Raw genomic sequence first — 18,443 nt, 5'->3', positions numbered from 1 at the left:
CGGAAGGCGTGCATAAGGGGGAGGAGGAGGCAGAGTATGTCGGATGCGATCATACCAGCACTAAAGCACCGGATCCCATCAGAACTCCGAAGTTAAGCGTGCTTGGGCGAGAGTAGTACTAGGATGGGTGACCTCCTGGGAAGTCCTCGTGTTGCATTCCCCTTTTTGCTTAATTTTCCTCGCGTTCATCCGCCTCGTTGAATTCATTTTATTTGTAACTTTTTTTCTTTTTTTTTTTTTGCGCAACCGGCTCGAGTTCGGCGGTGCACCGGGAAGCGGGGCGACACCGCGCGGCAGGACGTGGGGCCCACGCGCGCCGGGGAGGCGGCGCGGAAGGCGTGCATAAGGGGGAGGAGGAGGCAGAGTATGTCGGATGCGATCATACCAGCACTAAAGCACCGGATCCCATCAGAACTCCGAAGTTAAGCGTGCTTGGGCGAGAGTAGTACTAGGATGGGTGACCTCCTGGGAAGTCCTCGTGTTGCATTCCCCTTTTTGCTTAATTTTCCTCGCGTTCATCCGCCTCGTTGAATTCATTTTATTTGTAACTTTTTTTCTTTTTCTTTTTTTGCGCAACCGGCTCGAGTTCGGCGGTGCACCGGGAAGCGGGGCGACACCGCGCGGCAGGACGTGGGGCCCACGCGCGCCGGGGAGGCGGCGCGGAAGGCGTGCATAAGGGGGAGGAGGAGGCAGAGTATGTCGGATGCGATCATACCAGCACTAAAGCACCGGATCCCATCAGAACTCCGAAGTTAAGCGTGCTTGGGCGAGAGTAGTACTAGGATGGGTGACCTCCTGGGAAGTCCTCGTGTTGCATTCCCCTTTTTGCTTAATTTTCCTCGCGTTCATCCGCCTCGTTGAATTCATTTTATTTGTAACTTTTTTTCTTTTCTTTTTTTGCGCAACCGGCTCGAGTTCGGCGGTGCACCGGGAAGCGGGGCGACACCGCGCGGCAGGACGTGGGGCCCACGCGCGCCGGGGAGGCGGCGCGGAAGGCGTGCATAAGGGGGAGGAGGAGGCAGAGTATGTCGGATGCGATCATACCAGCACTAAAGCACCGGATCCCATCAGAACTCCGAAGTTAAGCGTGCTTGGGCGAGAGTAGTACTAGGATGGGTGACCTCCTGGGAAGTCCTCGTGTTGCATTCCCCTTTTTGCTTAATTTTCCTCGCGTTCATCCGCCTCGTTGAATTCATTTTATTTGTAACTTTTTTTCTTTTTTTTTTTTGCGCAACCGGCTCGAGTTCGGCGGTGCACCGGGAAGCGGGGCGACACCGCGCGGCAGGACGTGGGGCCCACGCGCGCCGGGGAGGCGGCGCGGAAGGCGTGCATAAGGGGGAGGAGGAGGCAGAGTATGTCGGATGCGATCATACCAGCACTAAAGCACCGGATCCCATCAGAACTCCGAAGTTAAGCGTGCTTGGGCGAGAGTAGTACTAGGATGGGTGACCTCCTGGGAAGTCCTCGTGTTGCATTCCCCTTTTTGCTTAATTTTCCTCGCGTTCATCCGCCTCGTTGAATTCATTTTATTTGTAACTTTTTTTCTTTTTTTTTTTTGCGCAACCGGCTCGAGTTCGGCGGTGCACCGGGAAGCGGGGCGACACCGCGCGGCAGGACGTGGGGCCCACGCGCGCCGGGGAGGCGGCGCGGAAGGCGTGCATAAGGGGGAGGAGGAGGCAGAGTATGTCGGATGCGATCATACCAGCACTAAAGCACCGGATCCCATCAGAACTCCGAAGTTAAGCGTGCTTGGGCGAGAGTAGTACTAGGATGGGTGACCTCCTGGGAAGTCCTCGTGTTGCATTCCCCTTTTTGCTTAATTTTCCTCGCGTTCATCCGCCTCGTTGAATTCATTTTATTTGTAACTTTTTTTCTTTTTCTTTTTTTGCGCAACCGGCTCGAGTTCGGCGGTGCACCGGGAAGCGGGGCGACACCGCGCGGCAGGACGTGGGGCCCACGCGCGCCGGGGAGGCGGCGCGGAAGGCGTGCATAAGGGGGAGGAGGAGGCAGAGTATGTCGGATGCGATCATACCAGCACTAAAGCACCGGATCCCATCAGAACTCCGAAGTTAAGCGTGCTTGGGCGAGAGTAGTACTAGGATGGGTGACCTCCTGGGAAGTCCTCGTGTTGCATTCCCCTTTTTGCTTAATTTTCCTCGCGTTCATCCGCCTCGTTGAATTCATTTTATTTGTAACTTTTTTTCTTTTCTTTTTTTGCGCAACCGGCTCGAGTTCGGCGGTGCACCGGGAAGCGGGGCGACACCGCGCGGCAGGACGTGGGGCCCACGCGCGCCGGGGAGGCGGCGCGGAAGGCGTGCATAAGGGGGAGGAGGAGGCAGAGTATGTCGGATGCGATCATACCAGCACTAAAGCACCGGATCCCATCAGAACTCCGAAGTTAAGCGTGCTTGGGCGAGAGTAGTACTAGGATGGGTGACCTCCTGGGAAGTCCTCGTGTTGCATTCCCCTTTTTGCTTAATTTTCCTCGCGTTCATCCGCCTCGTTGAATTCATTTTATTTGTAACTTTTTTTCTTTTTTTTTTTTGCGCAACCGGCTCGAGTTCGGCGGTGCACCGGGAAGCGGGGCGACACCGCGCGGCAGGACGTGGGGCCCACGCGCGCCGGGGAGGCGGCGCGGAAGGCGTGCATAAGGGGGAGGAGGAGGCAGAGTATGTCGGATGCGATCATACCAGCACTAAAGCACCGGATCCCATCAGAACTCCGAAGTTAAGCGTGCTTGGGCGAGAGTAGTACTAGGATGGGTGACGGGAAGTCCTCGTGTTGCATTCCCCTTTTTGCTTAATTTTCCTCGCGTTCATCCGCCTCGTTGAATTCATTTTATTTGTAACTTTTTTTCTTTTTTTTTTTTGCGCAACCGGCTCGAGTTCGGCGGTGCACCGGGAAGCGGGGCGACACCGCGCGGCAGGACGTGGGGCCCACGCGCGCCGGGGAGGCGGCGCGGAAGGCGTGCATAAGGGGGAGGAGGAGGCAGAGTATGTCGGATGCCATCATACCAGCACTAAAGCACCGGATCCCATCAGAACTCCGAAGTTAAGCGTGCTTGGGCGAGAGTAGTACTAGGATGGGTGACCTCCTGGGAAGTCCTCGTGTTGCATTCCCCTTTTTGCTTAATTTTCCTCGCGTTCATCCGCCTCGTTGAATTCATTTTATTTGTAACTTTTTTTCTTTTCTTTTTTTGCGCAACCGGCTCGAGTTCGGCGGTGCACCGGGAAGCGGGGCGACACCGCGCGGCAGGACGTGGGGCCCACGCGCGCCGGGGAGGCGGCGCGGAAGGCGTGCATAAGGGGGAGGAGGAGGCAGAGTATGTCGGATGCGATCATACCAGCACTAAAGCACCGGATCCCATCAGAACTCCGAAGTTAAGCGTGCTTGGGCGAGAGTAGTACTAGGATGGGTGACCTCCTGGGAAGTCCTCGTGTTGCATTCCCCTTTTTGCTTAATTTTCCTCGCGTTCATCCGCCTCGTTGAATTCATTTTATTTGTAACTTTTTTTCTTTTCTTTTTTTGCGCAACCGGCTCGAGTTCGGCGGTGCACCGGGAAGCGGGGCGACACCGCGCGGCAGGACGTGGGGCCCACGCGCGCCGGGGAGGCGGCGCGGAAGGCGTGCATAAGGGGGAGGAGGAGGCAGAGTATGTCGGATGCGATCATACCAGCACTAAAGCACCGGATCCCATCAGAACTCCGAAGTTAAGCGTGCTTGGGCGAGAGTAGTACTAGGATGGGTGACCTCCTGGGAAGTCCTCGTGTTGCATTCCCCTTTTTGCTTAATTTTCCTCGCGTTCATCCGCCTCGTTGAATTCATTTTATTTGTAACTTTTTTTCTTTTCTTTTTTTGCGCAACCGGCTCGAGTTCGGCGGTGCACCGGGAAGCGGGGCGACACCGCGCGGCAGGACGTGGGGCCCACGCGCGCCGGGGAGGCGGCGCGGAAGGCGTGCATAAGGGGGAGGAGGAGGCAGAGTATGTCGGATGCGATCATACCAGCACTAAAGCACCGGATCCCATCAGAACTCCGAAGTTAAGCGTGCTTGGGCGAGAGTAGTACTAGGATGGGTGACCTCCTGGGAAGTCCTCGTGTTGCATTCCCCTTTTTGCTTAATTTTCCTCGCGTTCATCCGCCTCGTTGAATTCATTTTATTTGTAACTTTTTTTCTTTTTCTTTTTTTGCGCAACCGGCTCGAGTTCGGCGGTGCACCGGGAAGCGGGGCGACACCGCGCGGCAGGACGTGGGGCCCACGCGCGCCGGGGAGGCGGCGCGGAAGGCGTGCATAAGGGGGAGGAGGAGGCAGAGTATGTCGGATGCGATCATACCAGCACTAAAGCACCGGATCCCATCAGAACTCCGAAGTTAAGCGTGCTTGGGCGAGAGTAGTACTAGGATGGGTGACCTCCTGGGAAGTCCTCGTGTTGCATTCCCCTTTTTGCTTAATTTTCCTCGCGTTCATCCGCCTCGTTGAATTCATTTTATTTGTAACTTTTTTTCTTTTCTTTTTTTGCGCAACCGGCTCGAGTTCGGCGGTGCACCGGGAAGCGGGGCGACACCGCGCGGCAGGACGTGGGGCCCACGCGCGCCGGGGAGGCGGCGCGGAAGGCGTGCATAAGGGGGAGGAGGAGGCAGAGTATGTCGGATGCGATCATACCAGCACTAAAGCACCGGATCCCATCAGAACTCCGAAGTTAAGCGTGCTTGGGCGAGAGTAGTACTAGGATGGGTGACCTCCTGGGAAGTCCTCGTGTTGCATTCCCCTTTTTGCTTAATTTTCCTCGCGTTCATCCGCCTCGTTGAATTCATTTTATTTGTAACTTTTTTTCTTTTCTTTTTTTGCGCAACCGGCTCGAGTTCGGCGGTGCACCGGGAAGCGGGGCGACACCGCGCGGCAGGACGTGGGGCCCACGCGCGCCGGGGAGGCGGCGCGGAAGGCGTGCATAAGGGGGAGGAGGAGGCAGAGTATGTCGGATGCGATCATACCAGCACTAAAGCACCGGATCCCATCAGAACTCCGAAGTTAAGCGTGCTTGGGCGAGAGTAGTACTAGGATGGGTGACCTCCTGGGAAGTCCTCGTGTTGCATTCCCCTTTTTGCTTAATTTTCCTCGCGTTCATCCGCCTCGTTGAATTCATTTTATTTGTAACTTTTTTTCTTTTTTTTTTTTTGCGCAACCGGCTCGAGTTCGGCGGTGCACCGGGAAGCGGGGCGACACCGCGCGGCAGGACGTGGGGCCCACGCGCGCCGGGGAGGCGGCGCGGAAGGCGTGCATAAGGGGGAGGAGGAGGCAGAGTATGTCGGATGCGATCATACCAGCACTAAAGCACCGGATCCCATCAGAACTCCGAAGTTAAGCGTGCTTGGGCGAGAGTAGTACTAGGATGGGTGACCTCCTGGGAAGTCCTCGTGTTGCATTCCCCTTTTTGCTTAATTTTCCTCGCGTTCATCCGCCTCGTTGAATTCATTTTATTTGTAACTTTTTTTCTTTTCTTTTTTTGCGCAACCGGCTCGAGTTCGGCGGTGCACCGGGAAGCGGGGCGACACCGCGCGGCAGGACGTGGGGCCCACGCGCGCCGGGGAGGAGGCGCGGAAGGCGTGCATAAGGGGGAGGAGGAGGCAGAGTATGTCGGATGCGATCATACCAGCACTAAAGCACCGGATCCCATCAGAACTCCGAAGTTAAGCGTGCTTGGGCGAGAGTAGTACTAGGATGGGTGACCTCCTGGGAAGTCCTCGTGTTGCATTCCCCTTTTTGCTTAATTTTCCTCGCGTTCATCCGCCTCGTTGAATTCATTTTATTTGTAACTTTTTTTCTTTTTTTTTTTTGCGCAACCGGCTCGAGTTCGGCGGTGCACCGGGAAGCGGGGCGACACCGCGCGGCAGGACGTGGGGCCCACGCGCGCCGGGGAGGCGGCGCGGAAGGCGTGCATAAGGGGGAGGAGGAGGCAGAGTATGTCGGATGCGATCATACCAGCACTAAAGCACCGGATCCCATCAGAACTCCGAAGTTAAGCGTGCTTGGGCGAGAGTAGTACTAGGATGGGTGACCTCCTGGGAAGTCCTCGTGTTGCATTCCCCTTTTTGCTTAATTTTCCTCGCGTTCATCCGCCTCGTTGAATTCATTTTATTTGTAACTTTTTTTCTTTTTTTTTTTTGCGCAACCGGCTCGAGTTCTGCGGTGCACCGGGAAGCGGGGCGACACCGCGCGGCAGGACGTGGGGCCCACGCGCGCCGGGGAGGCGGCGCGGAAGGCGTGCATAAGGGGGAGGAGGAGGCAGAGTATGTCGGATGCGATCCTACCAGCACTAAAGCACCGGATCCCATCAGAACTCCGAAGTTAAGCGTGCTTGGGCGAGAGTAGTACTAGGATGGGTGACCTCCTGGGAAGTCCTCGTGTTGCATTCCCCTTTTTGCTTAATTTTCCTCGCGTTCATCCGCCTCGTTGAATTCATTTTATTTGTAACTTTTTTTCTTTTCTTTTTTTGCGCAACCGGCTCGAGTTCGGCGGTGCACCGGGAAGCGGGGCGACACCGCGCGGCAGGACGTGGGGCCCACGCGCGCCGGGGAGGCGGCGCGGAAGGCGTGCATAAGGGGGAGGAGGAGGCAGAGTATGTCGGATGCGATCATACCAGCACTAAAGCACCGGATCCCATCAGAACTCCGAAGTTAAGCGTGCTTGGGCGAGAGTAGTACTAGGATGGGTGACCTCCTGGGAAGTCCTCGTGTTGCATTCCCCTTTTTGCTTAATTTTCCTCGCGTTCATCCGCCTCGTTGAATTCATTTTATTTGTAACTTTTTTTCTTTTCTTTTTTTGCGCAACCGGCTCGAGTTCGGCGGTGCACCGGGAAGCGGGGCGACACCGCGCGGCAGGACGTGGGGCCCACGCGCGCCGGGGAGGCGGCGCGGAAGGCGTGCATAAGGGGGAGGAGGAGGCAGAGTATGTCGGATGCGATCATACCAGCACTAAAGCACCGGATCCCATCAGAACTCCGAAGTTAAGCGTGCTTGGGCGAGAGTAGTACTAGGATGGGTGACCTCCTGGGAAGTCCTCGTGTTGCATTCCCCTTTTTGCTTAATTTTCCTCGCGTTCATCCGCCTCGTTGAATTCATTTTATTTGTAACTTTTTTTCTTTTTTTTTTTGCGCAACCGGCTCGAGTTCGGCGGTGCACCGGGAAGCGGGGCGACACCGCGCGGCAGGACGTGGGGCCCACGCGCGCCGGGGAGGCGGCGCGGAAGGCGTGCATAAGGGGGAGGAGGAGGCAGAGTGTGTCGGATGCGATCATACCAGCACTAAAGCACCGGATCCCATCAGAACTCCGAAGTTAAGCGTGCTTGGGCGAGAGTAGTACTAGGATGGGTGACCTCCTGGGAAGTCCTCGTGTTGCATTCCTCTTTTTGCTTAATTTTCCTCGCGTTCATCCGCCTCGTTGAATTCATTTTATTTGTAACTTTTTTTCTTTTCTTTTTTTGCGCAACCGGCTCGAGTTCGGCGGTGCACCGGGAAGCGGGGCGACACCGCGCGGCAGGACGTGGGGCCCACGCGCGCCGGGGAGGCGGCGCGGAAGGCGTGCATAAGGGGGAGGAGGAGGCAGAGTATGTCGGATGCGATCATACCAGCACTAAAGCACCGGATCCCATCAGAACTCCGAAGTTAAGCGTGCTTGGGCGAGAGTAGTACTAGGATGGGTGACCTCCTGGGAAGTCCTCGTGTTGCATTCCCCTTTTTGCTTAATTTTCCTCGCGTTCATCCGCCTCGTTGAATTCATTTTATTTGTAACTTTTTTTCTTTTCTTTTTTTGCGCAACCGGCTCGAGTTCGGCGGTGCACCGGGAAGCGGGGCGACACCGCGCGGCAGGACGTGGGGCCCACGCGCGCCGGGGAGGCGGCGCGGAAGGCGTGCATAAGGGGGAGGAGGAGGCAGAGTATGTCGGATGCGATCATACCAGCACTAAAGCACCGGATCCCATCAGAACTCCGAAGTTAAGCGTGCTTGGGCGAGAGTAGTACTAGGATGGGTGACCTCCTCGGAAGTCCTCGTGTTGCATTCCCCTTTTTGCTTAATTTTCCTCGCGTTCATCCGCCTCGTTGAATTCATTTTATTTGTAACTTTTTTTCTTTTCTTTTTTTGCGCAACCGGCTCGAGTTCGGCGGTGCACCGGGAAGCGGGGCGACACCGCGCGGCAGGACGTGGGGCCCACGCGCGCCGGGGAGGCGGCGCGGAAGGCGTGCATAAGGGGGAGGAGGAGGCAGAGTATGTCGGATGCGATCATACCAGCACTAAAGCACCGGATCCCATCAGAACTCCGAAGTTAAGCGTGCTTGGGCGAGAGTAGTACTAGGATGGGTGACCTCCTGGGAAGTCCTCGTGTTGCATTCCCCTTTTTGCTTAATTTTCCTCGCGTTCATCCGCCTCGTTGAATTCATTTTATTTGTAACTTTTTTTCTTTTCTTTTTTTGCGCAACCGGCTCGAGTTCGGCGGTGCACCGGGAAGCGGGGCGACACCGCGCGGCAGGACGTGGGGCCCACGCGCGCCGGGGAGGCGGCGCGGAAGGCGTGCATAAGGTGGAGGAGGAGGCAGAGTATGTCGGATGCGATCAAACCAGCACTAAAGCACCGGATCCCATCAGAACTCCGAAGTTAAGCGTGCTTGGGCGAGAGTAGTACTAGGATGGGTGACCTCCTGGGAAGTCCTCGTGTTGCATTCCCCTTTTTGCTTAATTTTCCTCGCGTTCATCCGCCTCGTTGAATTCATTTTATTTGTAACTTTTTTTCTTTTTTTTTTTTGCGCAACCGGCTCGAGTTCGGCGGTGCACCGGGAAGCGGGGCGACACCGCGCGGCAGGACGTGGGGCCCACGCGCGCCGGGGAGGCGGCGCGGAAGGCGTGCATAAGGGGGAGGAGGAGGCAGAGTATGTCGGATGCGATCATACCAGCACTAAAGCACCGGATCCCATCAGAACTCCGAAGTTAAGCGTGCTTGGGCGAGAGTAGTACTAGGATGGGTGACCTCCTGGGAAGTCCTCGTGTTGCATTCCCCTTTTTGCTTAATTTTCCTCGCGTTCATCCGCCTCGTTGAATTCATTTTATTTGTAACTTTTTTTCTTTTTTTTTTTTGCGCAACCGGCTCGAGTTCGGCGGTGCACCGGGAAGCGGGGCGACACCGCGCGGCAGGACGTGGGGCCCACGCGCGCCGGGGAGGCGGCGCGGAAGGCGTGAATAAGGGGGAGGAGGAGGCAGAGTATGTCGGATGCGATCATACCAGCACTAAAGCACCGGATCCCATCAGATCTCCGAAGTTAAGCGTGCTTGGGCGAGAGTAGTACTAGGATGGGTGACCTCCTGGGAAGTCCTCGTGTTGCATTCCCCTTTTTGCTTAATTTTCCTCGCGTTCATCCGCCTCGTTGAATTCATTTTATTTGTAACTTTTTTTCTTTTTTTTTTTTGCGCAACCGGCTCGAGTTCGGCGGTGCACCGGGAAGCGGGGCGACACCGCGCGGCAGGACGTGGGGCCCACGCGCCCCGGGGAGGCGGCGCGGAAGGCGTGCATAAGGGGGAGGAGGAGGCAGAGTATGTCGGATGCGATCATACCAGCACTAAAGCACCGGATCCCATCAGAACTCCGAAGTTAAGCGTGCTTGGGCGAGAGTAGTACTAGGATGGGTGACCTCCTGGGAAGTCCTCGTGTTGCATTCCCCTTTTTGCTTAATTTTCCTCGCGTTCATCCGCCTCGTTGAATTCATTTTATTTGTAACTTTTTTTCTTTTTTTTTTTTGCGCAACCGGCTCGAGTTCGGCGGTGCACCGGGAAGCGGGGCGACACCGCGCGGCAGGACGTGGGGCCCACGCGCGCCGGGGAGGCGGCGCGGAAGGCGTGCATAAGGGGGAGGAGGAGGCAGAGTATGTCGGATGCGATCATACCAGCACTAAAGCACCGGATCCCATCAGAACTCCGAAGTTAAGCGTGCTTGGGCGAGAGTAGTACTAGGATGGGTGACCTCCTGGGAAGTCCTCGTGTTGCATTCCCCTTTTTGCTTAATTTTCCTCGCGTTCATCCGCCTCGTTGAATTCATTTTATTTGTAACTTTTTTTCTTTTTTTTTTTTGCGCAACCGGCTCGAGTTCGGCGGTGCACCGGGAAGCGGGGCGACACCGCGCGGCAGGACGTGGGGCCCACGCGCGCCGGGGAGGCGGCGCGGAAGGCGTGCATAAGGGGGAGGAGGAGGCAGAGTATGTCGGATGCGATCATACCAGCACTAAAGCACCGGATCCCATCAGAACTCCGAAGTTAAGCGTGCTTGGGCGAGAGTAGTACTAGGATGGGTGACCTCCTGGGAAGTCCTCGTGTTGCATTCCCCTTTTTGCTTAATTTTCCTCGCGTTCATCCGCCTCGTTGAATTCATTTTATTTGTAACTTTTTTTCTTTTTTTTTTTTGCGCAACCGGCTCGAGTTCGGCGGTGCACCGGGAAGCGGGGCGACACCGCGCGGCAGGACGTGGGGCCCACGCGCCCCGGGGAGGCGGCGCGGAAGGCGTGCATAAGGGGGAGGAGGAGGCAGAGTATGTCGGATGCGATCATACCAGCACTAAAGCACCGGATCCCATCAGAACTCCGAAGTTAAGCGTGCTTGGGCGAGAGTAGTACTAGGATGGGTGACCTCCTCGGAAGTCCTCGTGTTGCATTCCCCTTTTTGCTTAATTTTCCTCGCGTTCATCCGCCTCGTTGAATTCATTTTATTTGTAACTTTTTTTCTTTTTTTTTTTGCGCAACCGGCTCGAGTTCGGCGGTGCACCGGGAAGCGGGGCGACACCGCGCGGCAGGACGTGGGGCCCACGCGCGCCGGGGAGGCGGCGCGGAAGGCGTGCATAAGGGGGAGGAGGAGGCAGAGTATGTCGGATGCGATCATACCAGCACTAAAGCACCGGATCCCATCAGAACTCCGAAGTTAAGCGTGCTTGGGCGAGAGTAGTACTAGGATGGGTGACCTCCTGGGAAGTCCTCGTGTTGCATTCCCCTTTTTGCTTAATTTTCCTCGCGTTCATCCGCCTCGTTGAATTCATTTTATTTGTAACTTTTTTTCTTTTTTTTTTTTGCGCAACCGGCTCGAGTTCGGCGGTGCACCGGGAAGCGGGGCGACACCGCGCGGCAGGACGTGGGGCCCACGCGCGCCGGGGAGGCGGCGCGGAAGGCGTGCATAAGGGGGAGGAGGAGGCAGAGTATGTCGGATGCGATCATACCAGCACTAAAGCACCGGATCCCATCAGAACTCCGAAGTTAAGCGTGCTTGGGCGAGAGTAGTACTAGGATGGGTGACCTCCTGGGAAGTCCTCGTGTTGCATTCCCCTTTTTGCTTAATTTTCCTCGCGTTCATCCGCCTCGTTGAATTCATTTTATTTGTAACTTTTTTTCTTTTTTTTTTTTGCGCAACCGGCTCGAGTTCGGCGGTGCACCGGGAAGCGGGGCGACACCGCGCGGCAGGACGTGGGGCCCACGCGCCCCGGGGAGGCGGCGCGGAAGGCGTGCATAAGGGGGAGGAGGAGGCAGAGTATGTCGGATGCGATCATACCAGCACTAAAGCACCGGATCCCATCAGAACTCCGAAGTTAAGCGTGCTTGGGCGAGAGTAGTACTAGGATGGGTGACCTCCTCGGAAGTCCTCGTGTTGCATTCCCCTTTTTGCTTAATTTTCCTCGCGTTCATCCGCCTCGTTGAATTCATTTTATTTGTAACTTTTTTTCTTTTTTTTTTTGCGCAACCGGCTCGAGTTCGGCGGTGCACCGGGAAGCGGGGCGACACCGCGCGGCAGGACGTGGGGCCCACGCGCGCCGGGGAGGCGGCGCGGAAGGCGTGCATAAGGGGGAGGAGGAGGCAGAGTATGTCGGATGCGATCATACCAGCACTAAAGCACCGGATCCCATCAGAACTCCGAAGTTAAGCGTGCTTGGGCGAGAGTAGTACTAGGATGGGTGACCTCCTGGGAAGTCCTCGTGTTGCATTCCCCTTTTTGCTTAATTTTCCTCGCGTTCATCCGCCTCGTTGAATTCATTTTATTTGTAACTTTTTTTCTTTTTTTTTTTTGCGCAACCGGATGGCGGCTCGAGTTCGGCGGTGCACCGGGAAGCGGGGCGACACCGCGCGGCAGGACGTGGGGCGCACGCGCGCCGGGGAGGCGGCGCGGAAGGCGTGCATAAGGGGGAGGAGGAGGCAGAGTATGTCGGATGCGATCATACCAGCACTAAAGCACCGGATCCCATCAGAACTCCGAAGTTAAGCGTGCTTGGGCGAGAGTAGTACTAGGATGGGTGACCTCCTGGGAAGTCCTCGTGTTGCATTCCCCTTTTTGCTTAATTTTCCTCGCGTTCATCCGCCTCGTTGAATTCATTTTATTTGTAACTTTTTTTCTTTTTTTTTTTTGCGCAACCGGATGGCGGCTCGAGTTCGGCGGTGCACCGGGAAGCGGGGCGACACCGCGCGGCAGGACGTGGGGCCCACGCGCGCCGGGGAGGCGGCGCGGAAGGCGTGCATAAGGGGGAGGAGGAGGCAGAGTATGTCGGATGCGATCATACCAGCACTAAAGCACCGGATCCCATCAGAACTCCGAAGTTAAGCGTGCTTGGGCGAGAGTAGTACTAGGATGGGTGACCTCCTGGGAAGTCCTCGTGTTGCATTCCCCTTTTTGCTTAATTTTCCTCGCGTTCATCCGCCTCGTTGAATTCATTTTATTTGTAACTTTTTTTCTTTTTTTTTTTTGCGCAACCGGATGGCGGCTCGAGTTCGGCGGTGCACCGGGAAGCGGGGCGACACCGCGCGGCAGGACGTGGGGCGCACGCGCGCCGGGGAGGCGGCGCGGAAGGCGTGCATAAGGGGGAGGAGGAGGCAGAGTATGTCGGATGCGATCATACCAGCACTAAAGCACCGGATCCCATCAGAACTCCGAAGTTAAGCGTGCTTGGGCGAGAGTAGTACTAGGTTAAGCGTGCTTGGGCGAGAGTAGTACTAGGATGGGTGACCTCCTGGGAAGTCCTCGTGTTGCATTCCCCTTTTTGCTTAATTTTCCTCGCGTTCATCCGCCTCGTTGAATTCATTTTATTTGTAACTTTTTTTCTTTTTTTTTTTTGCGCAACCGGCTCGAGTTCGGCGGTGCACCGGGAAGCGGGGCGACACCGCGCGGCAGGACGTGGGGCCCACGCGCGCCGGGGAGGCGGCGCGGAAGGCGTGCATAAGGGGGAGGAGGAGGCAGAGTATGTCGGATGCGATCATACCAGCACTAAAGCACCGGATCCCATCAGAACTCCGAAGTTAAGCGTGCTTGGGCGAGAGTAGTACTAGGATGGGTGACCTCCTGGGAAGTCCTCGTGTTGCATTCCCCTTTTTGCTTAATTTTCCTCGCGTTCATCCGCCTCGTTGAATTCATTTTATTTGTAACTTTTTTTCTTTTTTTTTTTTGCGCAACCGGCTCGAGTTCGGCGGTGCACCGGGAAGCGGGGCGACACCGCGCGGCAGGACGTGGGGCCCACGCGCCCCGGGGAGGCGGCGCGGAAGGCGTGCATAAGGGGGAGGAGGAGGCAGAGTATGTCGGATGCGATCATACCAGCACTAAAGCACCGGATCCCATCAGAACTCCGAAGTTAAGCGTGCTTGGGCGAGAGTAGTACTAGGATGGGTGACCTCCTGGGAAGTCCTCGTGTTGCATTCCCCTTTTTGCTTAATTTTCCTCGCGTTCATCCGCCTCGTTGAATTCATTTTATTTGTAACTTTTTTTCTTTTTTTTTTTTGCGCAACCGGCTCGAGTTCGGCGGTGCACCGGGAAGCGGGGCGACACCGCGCGGCAGGACGTGGGGCCCACGCGCGCCGGGGAGGCGGCGCGGAAGGCGTGCATAAGGGGGAGGAGGAGGCAGAGTATGTCGGATGCGATCATACCAGCACTAAAGCACCGGATCCCATCAGAACTCCGAAGTTAAGCGTGCTTGGGCGAGAGTAGTACTAGGTTAAGCGTGCTTGGGCGAGAGTAGTACTAGGATGGGTGACCTCCTGGGAAGTCCTCGTGTTGCATTCCCCTTTTTGCTTAATTTTCCTCGCGTTCATCCGCCTCGTTGAATTCATTTTATTTGTAACTTTTTTTCTTTTTTTTTTTTGCGCAACCGGCTCGAGTTCGGCGGTGCACCGGGAAGCGGGGCGACACCGCGCGGCAGGACGTGGGGCCCACGCGCGCCGGGGAGGCGGCGCGGAAGGCGTGCATAAGGGGGAGGAGGAGGCAGAGTATGTCGGATGCGATCATACCAGCACTAAAGCACCGGATCACTTCAGAATTCCGAAGTTAAGCGTGCTTGGGCGAGAGTAGTACTAGGATGGGTGACCTCCTGGGAAGTCCTCGTGTTGCATTCCCCTTTTTGCTTAATTTTCCTCGCGTTCATCCGCCTCGTTGAATTCATTTTATTTGTAACTTTTTTTCTTTTTTTTTTTTGCGCAACCGGATGGCGGCTCGAGTTCGGCGGTGCACCGGGAAGCGGGGCGACACCGCGCGGCAGGACGTGGGGCCCACGCGCGCCGGGGAGGCGGCGCGGAAGGCGTGCATAAGGGGGAGGAGGAGGCAGAGTATGTCGGATGCGATCATACCAGCACTAAAGCACCGGATCCCATCAGAACTCCGAAGTTAAGCGTGCTTGGGCGAGAGTAGTACTAGGATGGGTGACCTCCTGGGGGAAGTCCTCGTGTTGCATTCCCCTTTTTGCTTAATTTTCCTCGCGTTCATCCGCCTCGTTGAATTCATTTTATTTGTAACTTTTTTTCTTTTTTTTTTTTTGCGCAACCGGATGGCGGCTCGAGTTCGGCGGTGCACCGGGAAGCGGGGCGACACCGCGCGGCAGGACGTGGGGCGCACGCGCGCCGGGGAGGCGGCGCGGAAGGCGTGCATAAGGGGGAGGAGGAGGCAGAGTATGTCGGATGCGATCATACCAGCACTAAAGCACCGGATCCCATCAGAACTCCGAAGTTAAGCGTGCTTGGGCGAGAGTAGTACTAGGATGGGTGACCTCCTGGGAAGTCCTCGTGTTGCATTCCCCTTTTTGCTTAATTTTCCTCGCGTTCATCCGCCTCGTTGAATTCATTTTATTTGTAACTTTTTTTCTTTTTTTTTTTTGCGCAACCGGATGGCGGCTCGAGTTCGGCGGTGCACCGGGAAGCGGGGCGACACCGCGCGGCAGGACGTGGGGCCCACGCGCGCCGGGGAGGCGGCGCGGAAGGCGTGCATAAGGGGGAGGAGGAGGCAGAGTATGTCGGATGCGATCATACCAGCACTAAAGCACCGGATCCCATCAGAACTCCGAAGTTAAGCGTGCTTGGGCGAGAGTAGTACTAGGATGGGTGACCTCCTGGGAAGTCCTCGTGTTGCATTCCCCTTTTTGCTTAATTTTGCTCGCGTTCATCCGCCTCGTTGAATTCATTTTATTTGTAACTTTTTTTCTTTTTTTTTTTTGCGCAACCGGATGGCGGCTCGAGTTCGGCGGTGCACCGGGAAGCGGGGCGACACCGCGCGGCAGGACGTGGGGCCCACGCGCGCCGGGGAGGCGGCGCGGAAGGCGTGCATAAGGGGGAGGAGGAGGCAGAGTATGTCGGATGCGATCATACCAGCACTAAAGCACCGGATCCCATCAGAACTCCGAAGTTAAGCGTGCTTGGGCGAGAGTAGTACTAGGATGGGTGACCTCCTGGGAAGTCCTCGTGTTGCATTCCCCTTTTCGCTTAATTTTCCTCGCGTTCATCCGCCTCGTTGAATTCATTTTATTTGTAACTTTTTTTCTTTTTTTTTTTTGCGCAACCGGATGGCGGCTCGAGTTCGGCGGTGCACCGGGAAGCGGGGCGACACCGCGCTGCAGGACGTGGGGCCCACGCGCGCCGGGGAGGCGGCGCGGATGGCGTGCATAAGGGGGAGGAGGAGGCAGAGTATGTCGGATGCGATCATACCAGCACTAAAGCACCGGATCCCATCAGAACTCCGAAGTTAAGCGTGCTTGGGCGAGAGTAGTACTAGGATGGGTGACCTCCTGGGAAGTCCTCGTGTCGCATTCCCCTTTTTGCTTAATTTTCCTCGCGTTCATCCGCCTCGTTGAATTCATTTTATTTGTAACTTTTTTTCTTTTTTTTTTGCGCAACCGGATGGCGGCTCGAGTTCGGCGGTGCACCGGGAAGCGGGGCGACACCGCGCGGCAGGACGTGGGGCCCACGCGCGCCGGGGAGGCGGCGCGGAAGGCGTGCATAAGGGGGAGGAGGAGGCAGAGTATGTCGGATGCGATCATACCAGCACTAAAGCACCGGATCCCATCAGAACTCCGAAGTTAAGCGTGCTTGGGCGAGAGTAGTACTAGGATGGGTGACCTCATGGGAAGTCCTCGTGTTGCATTCCCCTTTTTGCTTAATTTTCCTCGCGTTCATCCGCCTCGTTGAATTCATTTTATTTGTAACTTTTTTTCTTTTTTTTTTTGCGCAACCGGATGGCGGCTCGAGTTCGGCGGTGCACCGGGAAGCGGGGCGACACCGCGCGGCAGGACGTGGGGCCCGCGCGCGCCGGGGAGGCGGCGCGGAAGGCGTGCATAAGGGGGAGGAGGAGGCAGAGTATGTCGGATGCGATCATACCAGCACTAAAGCACCGGATCCCATCAGAACTTCGAAGTTAAGCGTGCTTGGGCGAGAGTAGTACTAGGATGGGTGACCTCCTGGGAAGTCCTCGTGTTGCATTCCCCTTTTTGCTTAATTTTCCTCGCGTTCATCCGCCTCGTTGAATTCATTTTATTTGTAACTTTTTTTCTTTTTTTTTTTTGCGCAACCGGATGGCGGCTCGAGTTCGGCGGTGCACCGGGAAGCGGGGCGACACCGCGCGGCAGGACGTGGGGCCCACGCGCGCCGGGGAGGCGGCGCGGAAGGCGTGCATAAGGGGGAGGAGGAGGCAGAGTATGTCGGATGCGATCATACCAGCACTAAAGCACCGGATCCCATCAGAACTCCGAAGTTAAGCGTGCTTGGGCGAGAGTAGTACTAGGATGGGTGACCTCCTGGGAAGTCCTCGAGTTGCATTCCCCTTTTTGCTTAATTTTCCTCGCGTTCATCCGCCTCGTTGAATTCATTTTATTTGTAACTTTTTTTCTTTTTTTTTTTTTTGCGCAACCGGATGGCGGCTCGAGTTCGGCGGTGCACCGGGAAGCGGGGCGACACCGCGCGGCAGGACGTGGGGCCCACGCGCGCCGGGGAGGCGGCGCGGAAGGCGTGCATAAGGGGGAGGAGGAGGCAGAGTATGTCGGATGCGATCATACCAGCACTAAAGCACCGGATCCCATCAGAACTCCGAAGTTAAGCGTGCTTGGGCGAGAGTAGTACTAGGATGGGTGACCTCCTGGGAAGTCCTCGTGTTGCATTCCCCTTTTTGCTTAATTTTCCTCGCGTTCATCCGCCTCGTTGAATTCATTTTATTTGTAACTTTTTTTCTTTTTTTTTTTTGCGCAACCGGATGGCGGCTCGAGTTCGGCGGTGCACCGGGAAGCGGGGCGACACCGCGCGGCAGGACGTGGGGCCCACGCGCGCCGGGGAGGCGGCGCGGAAGGCGTGCATAAGGGGGAGGAGGAGGCAGAGTATGTCGGATGCGATCATACCAGCACTAAAGCACCGGATCCCATCAGAACTCCGAAGTTAAGCGTGCTTGGGCGAGAGTAGTACTAGGATGGGTGACCTCCTGGGAAGTCCTCGTGTTGCATTCCCCTTTTTGCTTAATTTTCCTCGCGTTCATCCGCCTCGTTGAATTCATTTTATTTGTAACTTTTTTTCTTTTTTTTTTTTGCGCAACCGGATGGCGGCTCGAGTTCGGCGGTGCACCGGGAAGCGGGGCGACACCGCGCGGCAGGACGTGGGGCCCACGCGCGCCGGGGAGGCGGCGCGGAAGGCGTGCATAAGGGGGAGGAGGAGGCAGAGTATGTCGGATGCGATCATACCAGCACTAAAGCACCGGATCCCATCAGAACTCCGAAGTTAAGCGTGCTTGGGCGAGAGTAGTACTAGGATGGGTGACCTCCTGGGAAGTCCTCGTGTTGCATTCCCCTTTTTGCTTAATTTTCCTCGCGTTCATCCGCCTCGTTGAATTCATTTTATTTGTAACTTTTTTTCTTTTCTTTTTTTGCGCAACCGGATGGCGGCTCGAGTTCGGCGGTGCACCGGGAAGCGGGGCGACACCGCGCGGCAGGACGTGGGGCCCACGCGCGCCGGGGAGGCGGCGCGGAAGGCGTGCATAAGGGGGAGGAGGAGGCAGAGTATGTCGGATGCGATCATACCAGCACTAAAGCACCGGATCCCATCAGAACTCCGAAGTTAAGCGTGATTGGGCGAGAGTAGTACTAGGATGGGTGACCTCCTGGGAAGTCCTCGTGTTGCATTCCCCTTTTTGCTTAATTTTCCTCG

General features: G+C 56.3%; 54 non-coding genes and 2 pseudogenes across 54 annotated transcripts; all 56 read left to right on the top strand.

Moving 5' to 3' along the window:
• The first annotated feature begins 41 nt into the window (after positions 1–41).
• LOC133894437 (5S ribosomal RNA) lies at positions 42–160 on the top strand. The gene has a single exon (XR_009905235.1). It is a non-coding gene; the product is annotated as a 5S ribosomal RNA (ribosomal RNA).
• Positions 161–371: 211 nt separating this feature from the next.
• On the top strand, positions 372–490 carry LOC133894436 (5S ribosomal RNA). The gene has a single exon (XR_009905234.1). It is a non-coding gene; the product is annotated as a 5S ribosomal RNA (ribosomal RNA).
• A 211-nt stretch (positions 491–701) lies between these two features.
• Positions 702–820, top strand: LOC133894435 (5S ribosomal RNA). Its single transcript, XR_009905233.1, has one exon. It is a non-coding gene; the product is annotated as a 5S ribosomal RNA (ribosomal RNA).
• A 210-nt stretch (positions 821–1,030) lies between these two features.
• On the top strand, positions 1,031–1,149 carry LOC133894434 (5S ribosomal RNA). The gene has a single exon (XR_009905232.1). It is a non-coding gene; the product is annotated as a 5S ribosomal RNA (ribosomal RNA).
• Positions 1,150–1,359: 210 nt separating this feature from the next.
• On the top strand, positions 1,360–1,478 carry LOC133894432 (5S ribosomal RNA). The gene has a single exon (XR_009905230.1). It is a non-coding gene; the product is annotated as a 5S ribosomal RNA (ribosomal RNA).
• A 210-nt stretch (positions 1,479–1,688) lies between these two features.
• LOC133894431 (5S ribosomal RNA) lies at positions 1,689–1,807 on the top strand. Its single transcript, XR_009905229.1, has one exon. It is a non-coding gene; the product is annotated as a 5S ribosomal RNA (ribosomal RNA).
• Positions 1,808–2,018: 211 nt separating this feature from the next.
• On the top strand, positions 2,019–2,137 carry LOC133894430 (5S ribosomal RNA). Its single transcript, XR_009905228.1, has one exon. It is a non-coding gene; the product is annotated as a 5S ribosomal RNA (ribosomal RNA).
• A 210-nt stretch (positions 2,138–2,347) lies between these two features.
• On the top strand, positions 2,348–2,466 carry LOC133894429 (5S ribosomal RNA). Its single transcript, XR_009905227.1, has one exon. It is a non-coding gene; the product is annotated as a 5S ribosomal RNA (ribosomal RNA).
• A 210-nt stretch (positions 2,467–2,676) lies between these two features.
• Positions 2,677–2,790, top strand: LOC133894183 (5S ribosomal RNA). Its single transcript, XR_009904996.1, has one exon. It is a non-coding gene; the product is annotated as a 5S ribosomal RNA (ribosomal RNA).
• A 210-nt stretch (positions 2,791–3,000) lies between these two features.
• LOC133894038 (5S ribosomal RNA) lies at positions 3,001–3,119 on the top strand. The gene has a single exon (XR_009904857.1). It is a non-coding gene; the product is annotated as a 5S ribosomal RNA (ribosomal RNA).
• Positions 3,120–3,329: 210 nt separating this feature from the next.
• Positions 3,330–3,448, top strand: LOC133894428 (5S ribosomal RNA). The gene has a single exon (XR_009905226.1). It is a non-coding gene; the product is annotated as a 5S ribosomal RNA (ribosomal RNA).
• Positions 3,449–3,658: 210 nt separating this feature from the next.
• LOC133894427 (5S ribosomal RNA) lies at positions 3,659–3,777 on the top strand. The gene has a single exon (XR_009905225.1). It is a non-coding gene; the product is annotated as a 5S ribosomal RNA (ribosomal RNA).
• Positions 3,778–3,987: 210 nt separating this feature from the next.
• On the top strand, positions 3,988–4,106 carry LOC133894425 (5S ribosomal RNA). Its single transcript, XR_009905224.1, has one exon. It is a non-coding gene; the product is annotated as a 5S ribosomal RNA (ribosomal RNA).
• A 211-nt stretch (positions 4,107–4,317) lies between these two features.
• On the top strand, positions 4,318–4,436 carry LOC133894424 (5S ribosomal RNA). Its single transcript, XR_009905223.1, has one exon. It is a non-coding gene; the product is annotated as a 5S ribosomal RNA (ribosomal RNA).
• A 210-nt stretch (positions 4,437–4,646) lies between these two features.
• On the top strand, positions 4,647–4,765 carry LOC133894423 (5S ribosomal RNA). The gene has a single exon (XR_009905222.1). It is a non-coding gene; the product is annotated as a 5S ribosomal RNA (ribosomal RNA).
• A 210-nt stretch (positions 4,766–4,975) lies between these two features.
• Positions 4,976–5,094, top strand: LOC133894422 (5S ribosomal RNA). Its single transcript, XR_009905221.1, has one exon. It is a non-coding gene; the product is annotated as a 5S ribosomal RNA (ribosomal RNA).
• Positions 5,095–5,305: 211 nt separating this feature from the next.
• LOC133894420 (5S ribosomal RNA) lies at positions 5,306–5,424 on the top strand. Its single transcript, XR_009905219.1, has one exon. It is a non-coding gene; the product is annotated as a 5S ribosomal RNA (ribosomal RNA).
• Positions 5,425–5,634: 210 nt separating this feature from the next.
• Positions 5,635–5,753, top strand: LOC133894419 (5S ribosomal RNA). Its single transcript, XR_009905218.1, has one exon. It is a non-coding gene; the product is annotated as a 5S ribosomal RNA (ribosomal RNA).
• Positions 5,754–5,963: 210 nt separating this feature from the next.
• LOC133894418 (5S ribosomal RNA) lies at positions 5,964–6,082 on the top strand. The gene has a single exon (XR_009905217.1). It is a non-coding gene; the product is annotated as a 5S ribosomal RNA (ribosomal RNA).
• Positions 6,083–6,292: 210 nt separating this feature from the next.
• On the top strand, positions 6,293–6,411 carry LOC133893965 (5S ribosomal RNA). The gene has a single exon (XR_009904789.1). It is a non-coding gene; the product is annotated as a 5S ribosomal RNA (ribosomal RNA).
• A 210-nt stretch (positions 6,412–6,621) lies between these two features.
• Positions 6,622–6,740, top strand: LOC133894417 (5S ribosomal RNA). The gene has a single exon (XR_009905216.1). It is a non-coding gene; the product is annotated as a 5S ribosomal RNA (ribosomal RNA).
• A 210-nt stretch (positions 6,741–6,950) lies between these two features.
• Positions 6,951–7,069, top strand: LOC133894416 (5S ribosomal RNA). Its single transcript, XR_009905215.1, has one exon. It is a non-coding gene; the product is annotated as a 5S ribosomal RNA (ribosomal RNA).
• Positions 7,070–7,278: 209 nt separating this feature from the next.
• LOC133894414 (5S ribosomal RNA) lies at positions 7,279–7,397 on the top strand. The gene has a single exon (XR_009905213.1). It is a non-coding gene; the product is annotated as a 5S ribosomal RNA (ribosomal RNA).
• Positions 7,398–7,607: 210 nt separating this feature from the next.
• LOC133894413 (5S ribosomal RNA) lies at positions 7,608–7,726 on the top strand. Its single transcript, XR_009905212.1, has one exon. It is a non-coding gene; the product is annotated as a 5S ribosomal RNA (ribosomal RNA).
• Positions 7,727–7,936: 210 nt separating this feature from the next.
• Positions 7,937–8,055, top strand: LOC133893953 (5S ribosomal RNA). The gene has a single exon (XR_009904778.1). It is a non-coding gene; the product is annotated as a 5S ribosomal RNA (ribosomal RNA).
• A 210-nt stretch (positions 8,056–8,265) lies between these two features.
• On the top strand, positions 8,266–8,384 carry LOC133894412 (5S ribosomal RNA). The gene has a single exon (XR_009905211.1). It is a non-coding gene; the product is annotated as a 5S ribosomal RNA (ribosomal RNA).
• Positions 8,385–8,594: 210 nt separating this feature from the next.
• Positions 8,595–8,713, top strand: LOC133893907 (5S ribosomal RNA). Its single transcript, XR_009904735.1, has one exon. It is a non-coding gene; the product is annotated as a 5S ribosomal RNA (ribosomal RNA).
• A 210-nt stretch (positions 8,714–8,923) lies between these two features.
• Positions 8,924–9,042, top strand: LOC133894411 (5S ribosomal RNA). The gene has a single exon (XR_009905210.1). It is a non-coding gene; the product is annotated as a 5S ribosomal RNA (ribosomal RNA).
• Positions 9,043–9,252: 210 nt separating this feature from the next.
• Positions 9,253–9,371, top strand: LOC133893836 (5S ribosomal RNA). The gene has a single exon (XR_009904668.1). It is a non-coding gene; the product is annotated as a 5S ribosomal RNA (ribosomal RNA).
• Positions 9,372–9,581: 210 nt separating this feature from the next.
• On the top strand, positions 9,582–9,700 carry LOC133894409 (5S ribosomal RNA). Its single transcript, XR_009905209.1, has one exon. It is a non-coding gene; the product is annotated as a 5S ribosomal RNA (ribosomal RNA).
• A 210-nt stretch (positions 9,701–9,910) lies between these two features.
• On the top strand, positions 9,911–10,029 carry LOC133894407 (5S ribosomal RNA). The gene has a single exon (XR_009905207.1). It is a non-coding gene; the product is annotated as a 5S ribosomal RNA (ribosomal RNA).
• A 210-nt stretch (positions 10,030–10,239) lies between these two features.
• Positions 10,240–10,358, top strand: LOC133894406 (5S ribosomal RNA). Its single transcript, XR_009905206.1, has one exon. It is a non-coding gene; the product is annotated as a 5S ribosomal RNA (ribosomal RNA).
• A 210-nt stretch (positions 10,359–10,568) lies between these two features.
• On the top strand, positions 10,569–10,687 carry LOC133893952 (5S ribosomal RNA). Its single transcript, XR_009904777.1, has one exon. It is a non-coding gene; the product is annotated as a 5S ribosomal RNA (ribosomal RNA).
• Positions 10,688–10,896: 209 nt separating this feature from the next.
• LOC133894405 (5S ribosomal RNA) lies at positions 10,897–11,015 on the top strand. The gene has a single exon (XR_009905205.1). It is a non-coding gene; the product is annotated as a 5S ribosomal RNA (ribosomal RNA).
• A 210-nt stretch (positions 11,016–11,225) lies between these two features.
• LOC133894404 (5S ribosomal RNA) lies at positions 11,226–11,344 on the top strand. The gene has a single exon (XR_009905204.1). It is a non-coding gene; the product is annotated as a 5S ribosomal RNA (ribosomal RNA).
• Positions 11,345–11,554: 210 nt separating this feature from the next.
• Positions 11,555–11,673, top strand: LOC133893951 (5S ribosomal RNA). The gene has a single exon (XR_009904776.1). It is a non-coding gene; the product is annotated as a 5S ribosomal RNA (ribosomal RNA).
• A 209-nt stretch (positions 11,674–11,882) lies between these two features.
• On the top strand, positions 11,883–12,001 carry LOC133894403 (5S ribosomal RNA). Its single transcript, XR_009905203.1, has one exon. It is a non-coding gene; the product is annotated as a 5S ribosomal RNA (ribosomal RNA).
• A 217-nt stretch (positions 12,002–12,218) lies between these two features.
• Positions 12,219–12,337, top strand: LOC133894402 (5S ribosomal RNA). The gene has a single exon (XR_009905202.1). It is a non-coding gene; the product is annotated as a 5S ribosomal RNA (ribosomal RNA).
• A 217-nt stretch (positions 12,338–12,554) lies between these two features.
• LOC133894401 (5S ribosomal RNA) lies at positions 12,555–12,673 on the top strand. The gene has a single exon (XR_009905201.1). It is a non-coding gene; the product is annotated as a 5S ribosomal RNA (ribosomal RNA).
• A 217-nt stretch (positions 12,674–12,890) lies between these two features.
• LOC133894174 (5S ribosomal RNA) lies at positions 12,891–13,040 on the top strand (annotated as a pseudogene).
• Positions 13,041–13,250: 210 nt separating this feature from the next.
• On the top strand, positions 13,251–13,369 carry LOC133894400 (5S ribosomal RNA). The gene has a single exon (XR_009905200.1). It is a non-coding gene; the product is annotated as a 5S ribosomal RNA (ribosomal RNA).
• A 210-nt stretch (positions 13,370–13,579) lies between these two features.
• On the top strand, positions 13,580–13,698 carry LOC133894399 (5S ribosomal RNA). The gene has a single exon (XR_009905199.1). It is a non-coding gene; the product is annotated as a 5S ribosomal RNA (ribosomal RNA).
• A 210-nt stretch (positions 13,699–13,908) lies between these two features.
• LOC133894173 (5S ribosomal RNA) lies at positions 13,909–14,058 on the top strand (annotated as a pseudogene).
• A 210-nt stretch (positions 14,059–14,268) lies between these two features.
• Positions 14,269–14,387, top strand: LOC133894137 (5S ribosomal RNA). The gene has a single exon (XR_009904954.1). It is a non-coding gene; the product is annotated as a 5S ribosomal RNA (ribosomal RNA).
• A 217-nt stretch (positions 14,388–14,604) lies between these two features.
• On the top strand, positions 14,605–14,725 carry LOC133894127 (5S ribosomal RNA). Its single transcript, XR_009904944.1, has one exon. It is a non-coding gene; the product is annotated as a 5S ribosomal RNA (ribosomal RNA).
• A 218-nt stretch (positions 14,726–14,943) lies between these two features.
• LOC133894398 (5S ribosomal RNA) lies at positions 14,944–15,062 on the top strand. Its single transcript, XR_009905198.1, has one exon. It is a non-coding gene; the product is annotated as a 5S ribosomal RNA (ribosomal RNA).
• A 217-nt stretch (positions 15,063–15,279) lies between these two features.
• Positions 15,280–15,398, top strand: LOC133894396 (5S ribosomal RNA). The gene has a single exon (XR_009905196.1). It is a non-coding gene; the product is annotated as a 5S ribosomal RNA (ribosomal RNA).
• A 217-nt stretch (positions 15,399–15,615) lies between these two features.
• On the top strand, positions 15,616–15,734 carry LOC133894395 (5S ribosomal RNA). The gene has a single exon (XR_009905195.1). It is a non-coding gene; the product is annotated as a 5S ribosomal RNA (ribosomal RNA).
• A 217-nt stretch (positions 15,735–15,951) lies between these two features.
• Positions 15,952–16,070, top strand: LOC133893773 (5S ribosomal RNA). Its single transcript, XR_009904608.1, has one exon. It is a non-coding gene; the product is annotated as a 5S ribosomal RNA (ribosomal RNA).
• Positions 16,071–16,285: 215 nt separating this feature from the next.
• On the top strand, positions 16,286–16,404 carry LOC133893818 (5S ribosomal RNA). Its single transcript, XR_009904650.1, has one exon. It is a non-coding gene; the product is annotated as a 5S ribosomal RNA (ribosomal RNA).
• Positions 16,405–16,620: 216 nt separating this feature from the next.
• On the top strand, positions 16,621–16,739 carry LOC133893970 (5S ribosomal RNA). The gene has a single exon (XR_009904794.1). It is a non-coding gene; the product is annotated as a 5S ribosomal RNA (ribosomal RNA).
• Positions 16,740–16,956: 217 nt separating this feature from the next.
• On the top strand, positions 16,957–17,075 carry LOC133893929 (5S ribosomal RNA). The gene has a single exon (XR_009904755.1). It is a non-coding gene; the product is annotated as a 5S ribosomal RNA (ribosomal RNA).
• Positions 17,076–17,294: 219 nt separating this feature from the next.
• LOC133894393 (5S ribosomal RNA) lies at positions 17,295–17,413 on the top strand. The gene has a single exon (XR_009905194.1). It is a non-coding gene; the product is annotated as a 5S ribosomal RNA (ribosomal RNA).
• Positions 17,414–17,630: 217 nt separating this feature from the next.
• Positions 17,631–17,749, top strand: LOC133894392 (5S ribosomal RNA). The gene has a single exon (XR_009905193.1). It is a non-coding gene; the product is annotated as a 5S ribosomal RNA (ribosomal RNA).
• Positions 17,750–17,966: 217 nt separating this feature from the next.
• On the top strand, positions 17,967–18,085 carry LOC133894391 (5S ribosomal RNA). The gene has a single exon (XR_009905192.1). It is a non-coding gene; the product is annotated as a 5S ribosomal RNA (ribosomal RNA).
• Positions 18,086–18,302: 217 nt separating this feature from the next.
• On the top strand, positions 18,303–18,421 carry LOC133894081 (5S ribosomal RNA). The gene has a single exon (XR_009904898.1). It is a non-coding gene; the product is annotated as a 5S ribosomal RNA (ribosomal RNA).
• The last annotated feature ends 22 nt before the right edge of the window (positions 18,422–18,443 follow it).

This window comes from Phragmites australis, chromosome 15, assembly GCF_958298935.1.
Source record: "Phragmites australis chromosome 15, lpPhrAust1.1, whole genome shotgun sequence".
NCBI classification, from domain to species: domain Eukaryota; kingdom Viridiplantae; phylum Streptophyta; class Magnoliopsida; order Poales; family Poaceae; genus Phragmites; species Phragmites australis.
This window is presented reverse-complemented; position numbering and strand designations above follow the sequence as displayed.